Source organism: Meriones unguiculatus, chromosome 20 (genome assembly GCF_030254825.1).
Source record: "Meriones unguiculatus strain TT.TT164.6M chromosome 20, Bangor_MerUng_6.1, whole genome shotgun sequence".
In the NCBI taxonomy this organism is placed as follows: Eukaryota; Metazoa; Chordata; class Mammalia; order Rodentia; family Muridae; genus Meriones; species Meriones unguiculatus.
This window is the reverse complement of record NC_083367.1, coordinates 12751826-12764471: the sequence shown is the minus strand read 5'-3', so window position 1 is coordinate 12764471 and position 12646 is coordinate 12751826. Positions and strand designations below refer to the sequence as shown.

General features: G+C 39.6%; 1 protein-coding gene across 3 annotated transcripts in view; it reads right to left on the bottom strand.

Moving 5' to 3' along the window:
* Rngtt (RNA guanylyltransferase and 5'-phosphatase) overlaps positions 1 to 12646 on the bottom strand; it is a 217020-nt gene that overhangs the window by 119448 nt on the left and 84926 nt on the right. The window lies entirely within an intron of this gene.

The window sequence follows — 12646 nt, the reverse complement described above, 5'->3', positions numbered from 1 at the left end:
GACAGGGGAAGTAGAAGAAAACAAGTAACAGGACAGGAGCCTACTGCAGAGGGCCTCTGAAAGACTCTACCTAGCAGTGTATCAAAGCAGATGCTGAGACTCAAAACCAAACCTTAGGCAGAGTGCAGAATATCATATGAAAGAAACGGGAATTAGTATGACCGGGAGAGGACAGGAGCTCCACAAGGACAAAATATATCAGGGCACAGGGGCCCTCTATGAGACTGTTTCTCCAACCAAGGTCCATGTATGGAGATAACCTAGAACCCCTGCTCAGATATAGCCCATGGTAGCTCAGTAACCAAGTGGGTTTCCCTAGTAAGGGGAACAGGAACTATTTCTGACATGAACTCAATGGCTGGCTCCTTTACCTCGCCCCCACCCCCCGAGGGAGGAACAGTCTTGCTAGGCCAGAGGAGGACATGGCAGCCAGTCCTGGAGATACCTGATAAGCTAGGGTCAGATGGAAGGGGAGGACCACCTCCCCTAGCAGTGGACTTGGAATGGAGCAGGGAGGAGATAAAGGAGGGAGGGTAGGATTGTGAGGGAATGAGGGAGGGGGCTATGGCTGGAATACAAAGTAAACAACCTGTGATTAATATAAAAATAAAAAAAATTAATAAAAATAAAAATCCATACATGGGTAATTTGCTACAACATACTATACATGTGACTCAACTCTTGTTTAGAATATACTTTATATGTAATTTGAATTTTTTAGTTAAAAAACAGATCTACCAAAAAAAGATATTTTAAAATAGCAACCTCATGGTTCATCTCCATCTTGGCTGATGACAATTTAAATTCACCACAATTTAAATTCACATCCTGATTAGAATGACCACATGATACATACCAACTAAGGCAGCACCTATAAAACTCAGTTCTATGAAACCTTGCTTTATCATTGTATATCCTTTCTAGACTAAAGAGGCAACCATACAGATCTCCAAAAGTTTAAATTAATGTAGATTTCTGCATATGATAAATTCCTAATGTTACAATACTCAGGTTGACAGTAATTGACTTAAAGATGTAGGTCTAGCCTCTTTGTCATTGCTCAGTTTGTTAAGTTTCAGCTATTTAGATAAACTGAGTCATATTACAAACAGTGATATTCAGTAATAGTATACTATAAAAGGATTTAAAAAGTAAGTTTCCAGTCTCTACATAAACTGTATTTATTTTCTAATAAAGTTCCCAGTTTCTTTATAAACTACACTTTTGGTTTAAAGGGTTTTTTTTATGTTAAAGAGTCTTCAATTAAATCTTCAATTCCTATTTAAGGCTCAAACTTAATACAGACTAAGTTGTAAAATCATAGTCTTGTAAAAGGCACTAACTTGTTGTAAGCTGTTAAAGATAATTATGACATGCAAGCTATAGTCAGTCACCTTATAAATCATCAAATTCTTTAATGTGCATAAAACCATGCTCTTAGTCATACCAAGTACAAGTGTAATTCATTTAGTAATAAGTTACTTATCTTCCTATGTGTGTTTTCAAGGTTAAGCCTAAAGCAAATAACTAAAAACAAAGTTTGATTCAGGTATACTTAAAAAATAGTCCTCAAACTTCAAAGATCTACTGAATATGACACTTTAATATGTTTAGTTGTTTTTTTTTTAAAGGGGGGGAGGGTTTCTCATGATTGAAAGAAGAACCAACTCCCAGCAGCGACCATAGGTCTCCAAAAATAATGACTCCACCTCAATTGTTCTAACAATAAAAAAAAAGCACTAGGGAAAACTGCCCCATGGCCTCCCCAGAGCCAGGGCTCTGCCCACAGTGTGGGCTCTGCTGGATTGCCTGCCCTGCACTGACTCCACAGAGCCTGGGTTCTTCTTCCACAGGAAAGTCTCTCAGATCTTCTGAGTCTGGCAGCCTAAGGACAACACCGCCCTGTAAGACAGCCAAAGAACTAGGACCCGTACCCACCAAGGAAGCCATCAAACCACAGAGCCCAGGAAACCAGGCAAGTACTAGGTGAGTCTATCATTTTAACTGATACATAAGTGATTTGGATTACAGTTCGTGCTCTAACTTCTCCTTCTCAGATCTCTGATATTGATAGCTAACTACAGTAATCTCAGTTTAACAGCAGCCAGCAAACCAGTTCCTTCCCCAAGGCTGCAAAAGCCTTGTTACTTCATTCCAAATCAGGCATGTTTTCTAGAGCTACTAGGAATCCTAAGAAACCAAACAGTTTACCTTGATGGCAGACTTCACTCTTAAGAGAGATAAATTCAGAAAACAGATCTCAAAGCAACTTTTTACTATTCCTTATTATTTAAAGAAACTTGTTTTGCAATGACTACTCAGTAATCAACCACATGCGCCTCATGGTTTTAAAAAAGGTTTAGAGTTTGTTAGTTCAATAGTCTAAAAAGCGTTTTAAGATGTATAAATGCAAATGGTAAAGGTCTAAATAAGTGATTTCAAGTATATAAAAATGTTTGAATTCTTTACTTCTCTGTGCTATTATTCTACTAAGACTTTAAAAGTTCAGAGTTGTAACAATAATCACTAGAGTTCTGATCAGCTACTAATATAGCCCAGGTAAAGTACTGCTACTGTTATCATAGTCAACAAGCTCAATTTTTTTTTCCTTTGGTTGTCCTTTAAGTTGAGACAAGATGAGCTTCTTATTTATGCTAAAAACAAGTCTGTCCTCTATTGGACAGATATATATGTCTCTCTGAATAGATATATATATCTCCAGCCCTCAACCCATAATCACTTTTACTATAACTCAACTGCTATAACTCTATAATTCTATAACTATAACTCTACTGCTTTTTTCTATTATGTGAATTTTAATACAGATTACAAATAGTTTATGTCTAAAACCTTCATCTCTTTGTAAGCTTTAGCGAGTTGACTTGGATCCACCTCTCCCAGGTCAAAAAGACTCAATCAAGATTGAGTACTCCTGTCAATCAACAGTCTAAGTTTCTCCATTCCTCTACTTTTGAGACCTCACTCTCCCAACTATCAGGACCATGGGCCTGGAAGTTTCAAATGCACACCCAATACAAAAAAAAAAAAAACAAAACTTTCCCCTGAGCTCTTTAACTTTACTTTCTGTCCCTAGTCTGTATTTGTCCCAACAGATTTCCAATCAACTGCAGACTGCTCTAAAACTGCCAAAAATGCACCAGCCCCAGGTGTTCTCTGGAATCTGCATTCTAGACTGCTCCAAAGCATCCTTCATTTCCCAGATTCCAAGTGGCCAAAAAAAACCTGTTCAGCAAGCTAAAACAGCCTGCACTCCTCTCCCCCAATTCTTTGGTCATCATTCCAGCCATCCTGCCCCTAAACAATGCTACCGAAATTTCAGTGGGAGGTAGTTATAGAGGAGACTACATCACTCCCTATCATCCACAAAAATGACAGAATATTGTCTCAAGAAATTCATTTTTCCCAAAGACTGGCATTTAGACAAAAGCCAGCATTCCCTTGGGTACTTAAGATAGTTCCTATGTACTAAAAGGAGTCATTCTCCTTCACGTTAACAAAAGCGAGAAAGGGCTCTGTGCCAGAGGTGCCTATTTAACATATCAAAGCAGTCATTAGCCAATACCTGTTACAGTCATCCTAGCTGGCACAATCTCCAGCCACTGAGCTTCAACCCCACTCCTCCAGCCTCTGATCCCTACATAACCTCAGCCATTTTGGCTATGTGCCTGCTTGGTTCCTGCATGGGCCCTGGGTCACTTGCCCCTCTCTTAGTAGTCCTCTCCCTACCCTTCCCCTCCTGTTCTCCCCCGCCCCTCTCCTCTCATGGCCCAGTTCAGTCTGGAGTCTTGCAGATGTCTTTGCCTGTGCTCGCCCTCATACCTACAGTAGAAACCTTCTCATGTCCTTGCTTTCTTCATTCACAGGAGTAGTTCTCTTCTCACAACATGGGATCAAATGCAGGTCACCAGCCTCATCACCTTAATCTTTACCCTGAACCACCTTGACTGACGGATGGATGGCCTGCTACTTCTTTTTTAACTTAATTTTTTTTCTTCCATTAATAGAGGAGTTATCAATCTATCTGCTTGTTAATGATCTTTTGCCTTCCATATCAAAATGACAAACTCTTGTTTATGAAAGCTCAAGAAAATACATCAATTATTCAATCTAATCTTGCTTTAACTTAAAGAAATTACTATAATAAATTAAAAAAAATTGTCTCTCATTAAGCTTTCCTAAGGGGAAAGCTACAATGTATAAAGGTAAGCAATGATTTTTTTTTTGTTTGTTTGCTTTTTTAAGAAAAGGTCTTAAGTATTCCAGACTGGTCTCCAACTCCCTACCTCTCAATATAGTAACTTCTTAATTTATGTAGCCTTCTTTTCCAAATGTTCAAATAGTCTACTCATTATTGTTTCTGCTTTGTTTCACTTTTGGTGTTTGGGTTTGAGTTTTGTATGCATGCACATGACACATGTGTATGGAAACCAGAGGTCAATGTCTGGTGTGTCTTCCTTAATGGCTCTACCTTTTTCTCACTGACGCTGAGTCTGCTGCACTGGCTGGCCATCACGCCAAAAGAACTTCCCCTTACTTCTGCCTTCTTAGTGCTAGAATTACTAGTGTGTGCCACTACATCCAGTCAGTTGTTACTGTTTTTAGAAAGGGTATCATGAAGGTCAATATGGCCTCAAAATGCACCATGTGATTGTGGATGGTCTTGAACCCTTGAGCCTGCTCCCATCTCCCAAAAGCTCAAACTACAAGGCACCATTTTCCTTTTTTTTTTTTGGGGGGGGGGTGTGGAGGGAGTGGTGGTAGGCAGTGAGACAGGGCTAGTGTGAGATCATTATGCAGCTAAAGTTCACCTTGACTTGATAACCATACTTTTTGCCTCACTCCTATACCCCCTCTACCTGAATGCTAAGATGACAGAAACGTACTAACATGCATACTTCCTGCGCATTTTCGTAATTTACCTTCCTTCCTTTCTTTTTATTTTTCCCTTCATTTATTTTTAGGATACTGGAGATTTTTAAACACAGGACTTCTCAGATGCTGACTCCAACAAGGAGCTACCTCCCCTCCCCAAACCGTTTGTTTACTTTTCATTTTGCGATGAGAATCCTACTAAATTGCCCAAACTGGCCTTAGTTTTCGATACTCCTGTCTCAGTCTCCAGAGTACCTGAGATGACAGGCCTGTGCCATCTGGACTGGCCTTTACAGTTTACTTTGCTGATCAAACTTTTTGTTTTAATTAAGTCAAAATTACCACTTTTAGGGCTAGAGAGACATTAAAGGCTAGGCTTACAAAAGTATAAAAACACCCACTTATAAATTATATAATTTGTGGAGTTTACTCCTTGAAGAAATATTTTCCTAAAGTCACTAGAATTTTTTATTTTCTTAAAGACATTTCATAATTTTAGTTATTTTTAGGTAAATGATCCATTTCATATTTCTTCATATCTATGGTGAGATAGAAGAAAGACCAAGGGACCAGGGCAATCTCTCACAGGTGAACTCTCACTTGCCGTGCAGGCCTGGCAACCTGTAGTGGAAGTTTTGGGTTCTCTAAAGACCCAGTTATGTTATAGAAATATGTGTTGACATACTTAAAAAAAATCTTTTATTTATATTTTTTATCTTTTTCTCTCTACTCCACCCCAATCCCTTCCAAAACTCCAGCATCAAGCAGAAGAAGAAAGGGTTAGTGGGAAGAGGGGATGCAGTTCTTTCTTAGCTGCTTCCTGATGGTTAGGGTCACCAGGTTCTTTGGAGCCAGTCCAATTCTCTTTCTAGGAGATCTCCAACTTCTTGTCTCACAACAGCAACCAGGAGCAGCAAGGAAGAAGAAGCAGGAGCAGCAGCACTGTTCTTTCTGGGCTCTGGCATTTATTCTCTCTCCAGAGACCTCAGATTTAAACTATCGGCAGCTAGCAAAGAGCTTCTCTCAGAGCCCACACAAAACAAACAGTCTGCTATTGTGGACCATCTGAATCAGTCCCACATCCCATACCTGGGACCAAAACATAAACATGTTTATATCCACAACAAATATATTTTTAAGTGTGGGATATGGGATTGCTTTAGTCTGTCCACAGCTGATAATTGCCTCATGCGGAGCGTGATCTTTGGTGGCTGGTAACAGCCTTATGCAGGCTGAGAGAGGAGTGTGGTCTTTGCCAGCTGCAGATAGAAGAATTCTGGGGACTGGGAGAGAGTATAAATAAGACAGCCCAGAGAAAGATAGGGTGAGGGCTTTGAGGAGACAGATAAACAGAAAGAAGGCTTCAAGGAGACAGACAGAGAAAGAAGGTTGCTGGTTCTACTGGATTGCTAGATATCTTGATGACTGAGATTGGTATTTTTCCAAAGAACCAGATGACCCTTACCAGCCAGAACTAAGTCTAAAGAGGTCTACATCCCCTTTTCCTTCTTTCAATCCTAGCTAGGGCTGGGGGACTAGAATGGAGGTAGAGGTTTAAGGAACCCCAAATAAAATAGAGCTTAAAAAAAAAAAAAAAAAAAAAAAAAAAAAACAGCAACCTGTTTTATTCTCCAGAAGATACACATGATGGCAGGAAAAAAACAACTTCACAAAGCTTGTCCTCTGACTCCTGCACATGTGCCACACCCTCACATTCATTATGCATATACCATAATAATAAAACAAACATTTTACAAAAAGAAAAGGAAAACTAGGTTCACTGCTTGGCAGATAAGTGCCCTATTAGTCCGACATCATGTGTAAGAGCTTGCCTTCCTCACTGGCTTGCTAAGGCACCGTTATCAACACAACAGTTGTTCCAGATCTATTACCTCTTCATCTGCTGCAATGGTGCACATGAATTCTATCCTACTAAAGAACAGAATCTAGTTCATAAGCACTGCATCTCCACTTTTCAAATTTTCTTCAATGAATCTTAGCAATGTTCTATTTCAGTGAACAATTTTTATTAGATTAATTCTCAACAATATCCTTGGAAATTGTTTTGTTTCTATACATCATCAATAACTACCTAGATTCCACAGCTAACAGAAAACACAAAAATAAAAATGTAGCTTGGCTAGTCGAGTGCTTCCCCATATACCTGAAGCCTTGGCTTCCTTTACCATCGTGGCAAAAAGCCTACAACCCAGGGCTTAGAGGCTAGAGGACCAGAAGCTAAAGGTTTACCCAGCTACAGTGAGATGGAGGCTACCCTGGGTTACAGGAGGAAGGACTACTTAGAGTAACCTACAGGATCAATGTAATCTCAATCAGCAGTCTTTTCAGAGAAACAGCACAGCCCACCTTAAATTTCATGTGAAATTTCAAGAGACTCCAGAGCCAAAATAATCTTGGAGAAGGGAAAGAAACATATCAAACAAAAATTAGAAGACATATTCTAAACAAGACTCAATCTCACCTTGTTATCAAGAATGACACTGAACTGCTACACTTCTGATCCTCTTGGTTCCACCTACTAAGTACTAGAATCATAGGCATGCAAAACACCAAGCCCATTCAAACCCAGGGCTTTAGTCATGCAGGGCAAATCTTCTACCAACTCCTTATATCCAAAGCCATTTCATTTTAAATACTACAAAGCTACATACAAATCATACATAATGACAGACATATAGGAAAATGGGGTAGTGTTAAGAGTATTAAAATAAGTCCTATGTGATAATTACCTGATTGACATTTCACAGTGGCACTAACTATATTAAATGGAGAAAGAATACTCTCTTCAAGAAATAGTGCTGGGTAATGAGATGATTCGGCAGACAAAGTTACTTTCTGAACAAGCCTTCAGACCTGTGTCAAACCCTGGAACCCCTGATCCCAAATCCTAATCCTCTGACCTCCTAATCCTTTTTTTTTTTTAAACAAATGTATCTGTGTTTTATTTTCATATAAAGTAAATTTCTTTTTCTCATCTATTTTCATTTTGTCATCACTGGAAACTTAACAATAAAAGCAAAAGTGAACAGGAGTCAATGGTCTCACTCCCTAACCTTCCCTGAAGCTCTGCTCAAAGGACCCTGGCAATGATGATGTCCATCAGTCCTCTAAGTTCACTGAACTAGAAAGAGGAAAAATAAATAAATAAATAAATAAACAAAACTTGTAATTCAAATGTGAACAGAAGACAAAAACTTAAATCACAACCATGAAATTTTATTGTTTATTATTATTAGTTACATTTTATTAACTCTGTATCCCAGCTGTATCCTGCTCCCTTATTCCCTCCCTCAGCCTCTCCCAGCCCCTTTCCAAATCCATGGATTGGGGAGGACCTCCTCCCTCTCCGGCTGGCCCTGTTCTATCAGGTATCTTCAGGGCTGGCTGCAAAGTCCTCCTCCTCGGCTTCCTCCCTTGGAGGGTGGGGAGGTCAAAGAGCCTGCCATTGAGTTCCTGTCAGAGATAGTCCCTGTTCCCCTCACCATGGGAAACCAATTAGTTATTGAGCTACCACAAGCTTCGTCCGAGCAAAGGTTCTAGGTTATATCCATACATGGTCCTCGGTTGGAGAAACAGTTTTAGAAAAAATCCCTGTGCCCAGATATATTTGGTCCTTATGGGGCTCCTATCCTCTCCCCATCATACTAACTCCCCTTCTGCCAAAGGTTTGGTTACGAGTCTCAGCATCTGCTCTGAAACGCTGCTTGGCAGTGACCTCCTAATCCTAATCCTCTGACCTCCACACATACACTGTGGTATGTTCTCCCCCAACCCCTGCACGCCCTCGCATTCTCTCTTGCGCTCTTTCTCTTTCTCTCTCTCTCTCACACACACACACGCACACACACACACACCATATATGCGCATAATAAATGAAATTTTAAAATTTTAACCCTGACTCAGAAAACCAAATACTGTGTTTTCTTCCATATACAGAATCTAGATTTACACACACACACACACACACACACACACACACACACAGGGAAGGGGGGGGTGTCTATGTGGGGAAATGAATAGGTCCCAAACTTGAAAATGAGGAAAGAGAGAGCAAGAGAGTAATAAGAGAAAATAAATGCCCCATACTCTCAAATGTGGAATCTAGACTTGACTTCACACACAAACACATATGATATAACAGCAGAAGGAAGACTACTTGACAGGAGAGAAGGAACAGTGGAAAGTGGGTGGGGGCAAGAGAGGTCGTTTGGTTATTTCTCTATTGCTGTGATAAAACATACACACACACAACCCAAATGAAAGCAGCTAATAAAAAGAAAGTGTTTTATTGAACTTACAATTCCTAAGGGTTAGAGTCCACGATGAAACACCACAGGCTTTCAGCTGGAACAACGAGGGGCTCGCATCTCAAAGGACAAACAGGAGGCAGCAGAAAGTACACTACCCCACCCCTGGAATACACTTCCTACAGCAAGAGGACACCTCCTAATCCTTGCTAAATAGTTCCACCAACTGGGGACCAAGCATTCAAACACGGAGTGTATGAGGCCCACTTTTATTCAAACCACCACAAGAGGATATCAGGAAAGGTGCAAACAGAGATAGGTACCATGACTACAGGCATGACAAGCCTATCTTGTATGCTAGAAAATGGCTCAGCGGTTGAGAGCCCTTGTTCTTGCAGAGGACCCAGCTCAGCTCCCAGTACCTGCATCGTGATGTGTAACCACCCACAGGATACACAAAGTACACGTTACAAACAGGCAAACAAAGCACCTGCACATAAATAAGTAAGCCTTTAAAATTCAAGTAGAAAGGCACCGCACTAAACTTTTGTTTTTCCACTTTATGTTAGTATCAGAATTAATCATTAATTTTCACATGCAAAAATGACACTAGAAGATGAGTGTAGTGGTGCATTCCTGTAATTCCAGTACTTGGAAAGTAGAGGCCTTAGAATCAGGAGTTCAAGGCCAATGCCCCCTGAAAGCTAGTCTTACAACAAAAGAAAAACAACAACAACAAAAAAAAAAGGATCATTCATGAATTCTTTTAACTACTGTTTTCATATACTAAGCATGTAAAAGAGATCCTGGTATGTAAAAGAGATGCTTCAGTCAAGTAAAACAAAGGGTATACAGGAGGAAAAAGAACTGCGGAGACAGAAAGATTTCCACATGCAAAACAATTAAGTTATATTCCCTATCACACATCATTATCCAGAAACTAAATCAAGAATATAAGTATGGAATCAGTGTAAGAATTCTCACGAAGCTAAAATGAATCTGCCAGCATCCTCCCAAAGGAACGTTACACTCCACAGATAACTTGCTCAGCCATGGCCACTGCTTCTCTACTCACAATAGTTAGGAAACAGAACCCACCTGAACGCTCCGAAACAACAAACAGATAATTACAATGTGGTGTGTGTATGTGTATACATACACCATGCAACACTGTTTCAGCTGGAAGGAAAACTGAAATCATGAACTTTGCAGATCCACAGATGGAACTAAAAAAAATACAGACCAAAAAGATGTCAAACATTTTCTTATTGGAGGCTCCTGGCTCCAAATCATCAAATACAAGCACACGGCCTGTAGTAACTACAAAACCCAGGAAAAGAAAATGGAACCACTGCAAAGATAGGGGCACTGGAGAGCAACAAAGAGGGAACCGCACCGCATAAGCAATCTGAACAGGAAAATGGGGAAAGGAATACTCCTTAGGGAGGGGAAGAGGGTAAATGCAGAAAGAGGAAAGAAAGTAAAGTGATCTAGTAGGAAAAATCGGAAGAATTTTTCAGACATACAAAATAAAAATTTTTAAATCTAAAATACATAATAATATTTAAAAGTTCATAATATAGATTTGTTTCCCCAGGTTTGACTAAAAGTGGATAAATTTAAAGTCAAATATATACTGCTTCAATGAGGCAGTAGACATTTCATCCCCACATTTGCCACAACAGATTCACTTAGGTGATATACATACTTCATGGTGATTGGAAATAAATCTCTTTAGACTTGCTTTGTATAGGTTTTCTTACTGAAGAAACTGGAAAGTATTTCTAATTGTCAACTTATCTGTGAAAAAGCCTATAATAAAAAATTAATTATTTTTGCTATTAAAGCTATTTCACAGAAATCTCTTAAAACGGGTCATGAAGAAACAAAGAGAGTAAGGAAGGAGACTCTGCAGAAAAGAACAAGCTGAAAAGTAAGGCAGCAAGACCCTGTATGTCACAACGCCTTTGCCTAGCCTTCCTGAACCCATACGCAGCCCTGGCCAAGAAAGTCATACTTAGAAACATCACTTAGTCATGTTTGTTTGTTTTCATGGTGTTAGCAAAAATAATAATAATAAAACCAACAACAACAAGAATACAGATAAAAATTTCTTTTTTCATCATCTCCAAGTAATAAGGGCCAAGATATTTTATGTAAGGGTTAAGGCTGTTAAATATAAACATGACTTACCATGTTTGAAATACAAAATCTTGCTGAAGTGTGTGTGTGTAATTCTAGTGTACGGTAATGAGTGATGTATGTTAATTATACTGAACTCAGCATGCACTCAGACTAAAATCTTTACCAACGCTCTAGTTAACTGATAAATGATACTTGGTCTATAAATAAAACTGATTTTAACAAGTGGGCTGTTTAAAAAAGAAAAGCGAGAGAAATACTGTGCCTGGATACAGCCCCAATATAACCTGAGATACCCATGATCTTTAAAGAAGCAACAATGCAATTAACATAAATGTTAGAAATAAAAGAATATAAGAGGGAAATGTTTTTTAAAACATAGCAGAGCCTCTGTTCAAAGCGCAGTTTAGTGTGGACATAAAGCAAAAATGTCTCAAAAGCAGACAGAGGGAAAACTGATAGATTCCTGTAAAGCAGTAGTTTTCAACTAGAGGTGGTCCCTGGAGAAGTAGCAGTGCTGGAAAACAGTGGAGCGAGGAAGGTGCGTTACTGCCATCTAGTGGTACAAGCCAGACACAGCGCTACAGACCCTACCCTGTCCAGGACCACAGGGCCAAGGGAAGGTAAACAAAACCAGCGGCAGTAGCTGTAAAGAAAGTAGTATGCTTAATTCCCCTTTGGCTCTCCCAACCTAATAACGTTAAGGACGTTTAAAGTGTAGGCTTCACTTCTCATTTTCAAAAATACAGCAATACTCCCCCTGGGGGGAGGGAGGGTTACCAGGCTACAGAGGAAGACGATGCAGACAGTCCTGATGAGACCTGACAGGCTAAGATCAGAGGGAAGGAGAGGACTTCCCCTATCAGGAGATTTGGACAGGGCCATGGGAGGAGTTGAGAGAGGGTGGGATCGGGAGGGGATGAGGGAGAGAGCAGATATGGCTGGCATACAAAGTGAATAAACTGCAATCAATAAAAAAACATTAATAGCATTTTGCTTGCCTGTAATAGGGTATCTAGACCAAAGTTATACATTCCTCTACAATCTCGTTACAAAATGTTAACAGCCATGTTTGGAAAACACTGCCCTTCAGGTGGGTGAAGACTTCAGGTGTCTTCACCCACCATCTGACCACTTGCTGTTATTCCCCTTTGGTTTTAAATGAATACGTTCTTCACATATCTATTCTTTCCTTTTGTTTTGTTTGTTTTTTTCAAACTGGTTTTCACCATAAGCAACTCCCAAAAGACTCCAAACGTAACCACAAACTTACTCCCAAATCTTCATTTCTAATCCTAATTACTCTCAAACAAACCTAGATGCTCCTTTATAAATATGAATAG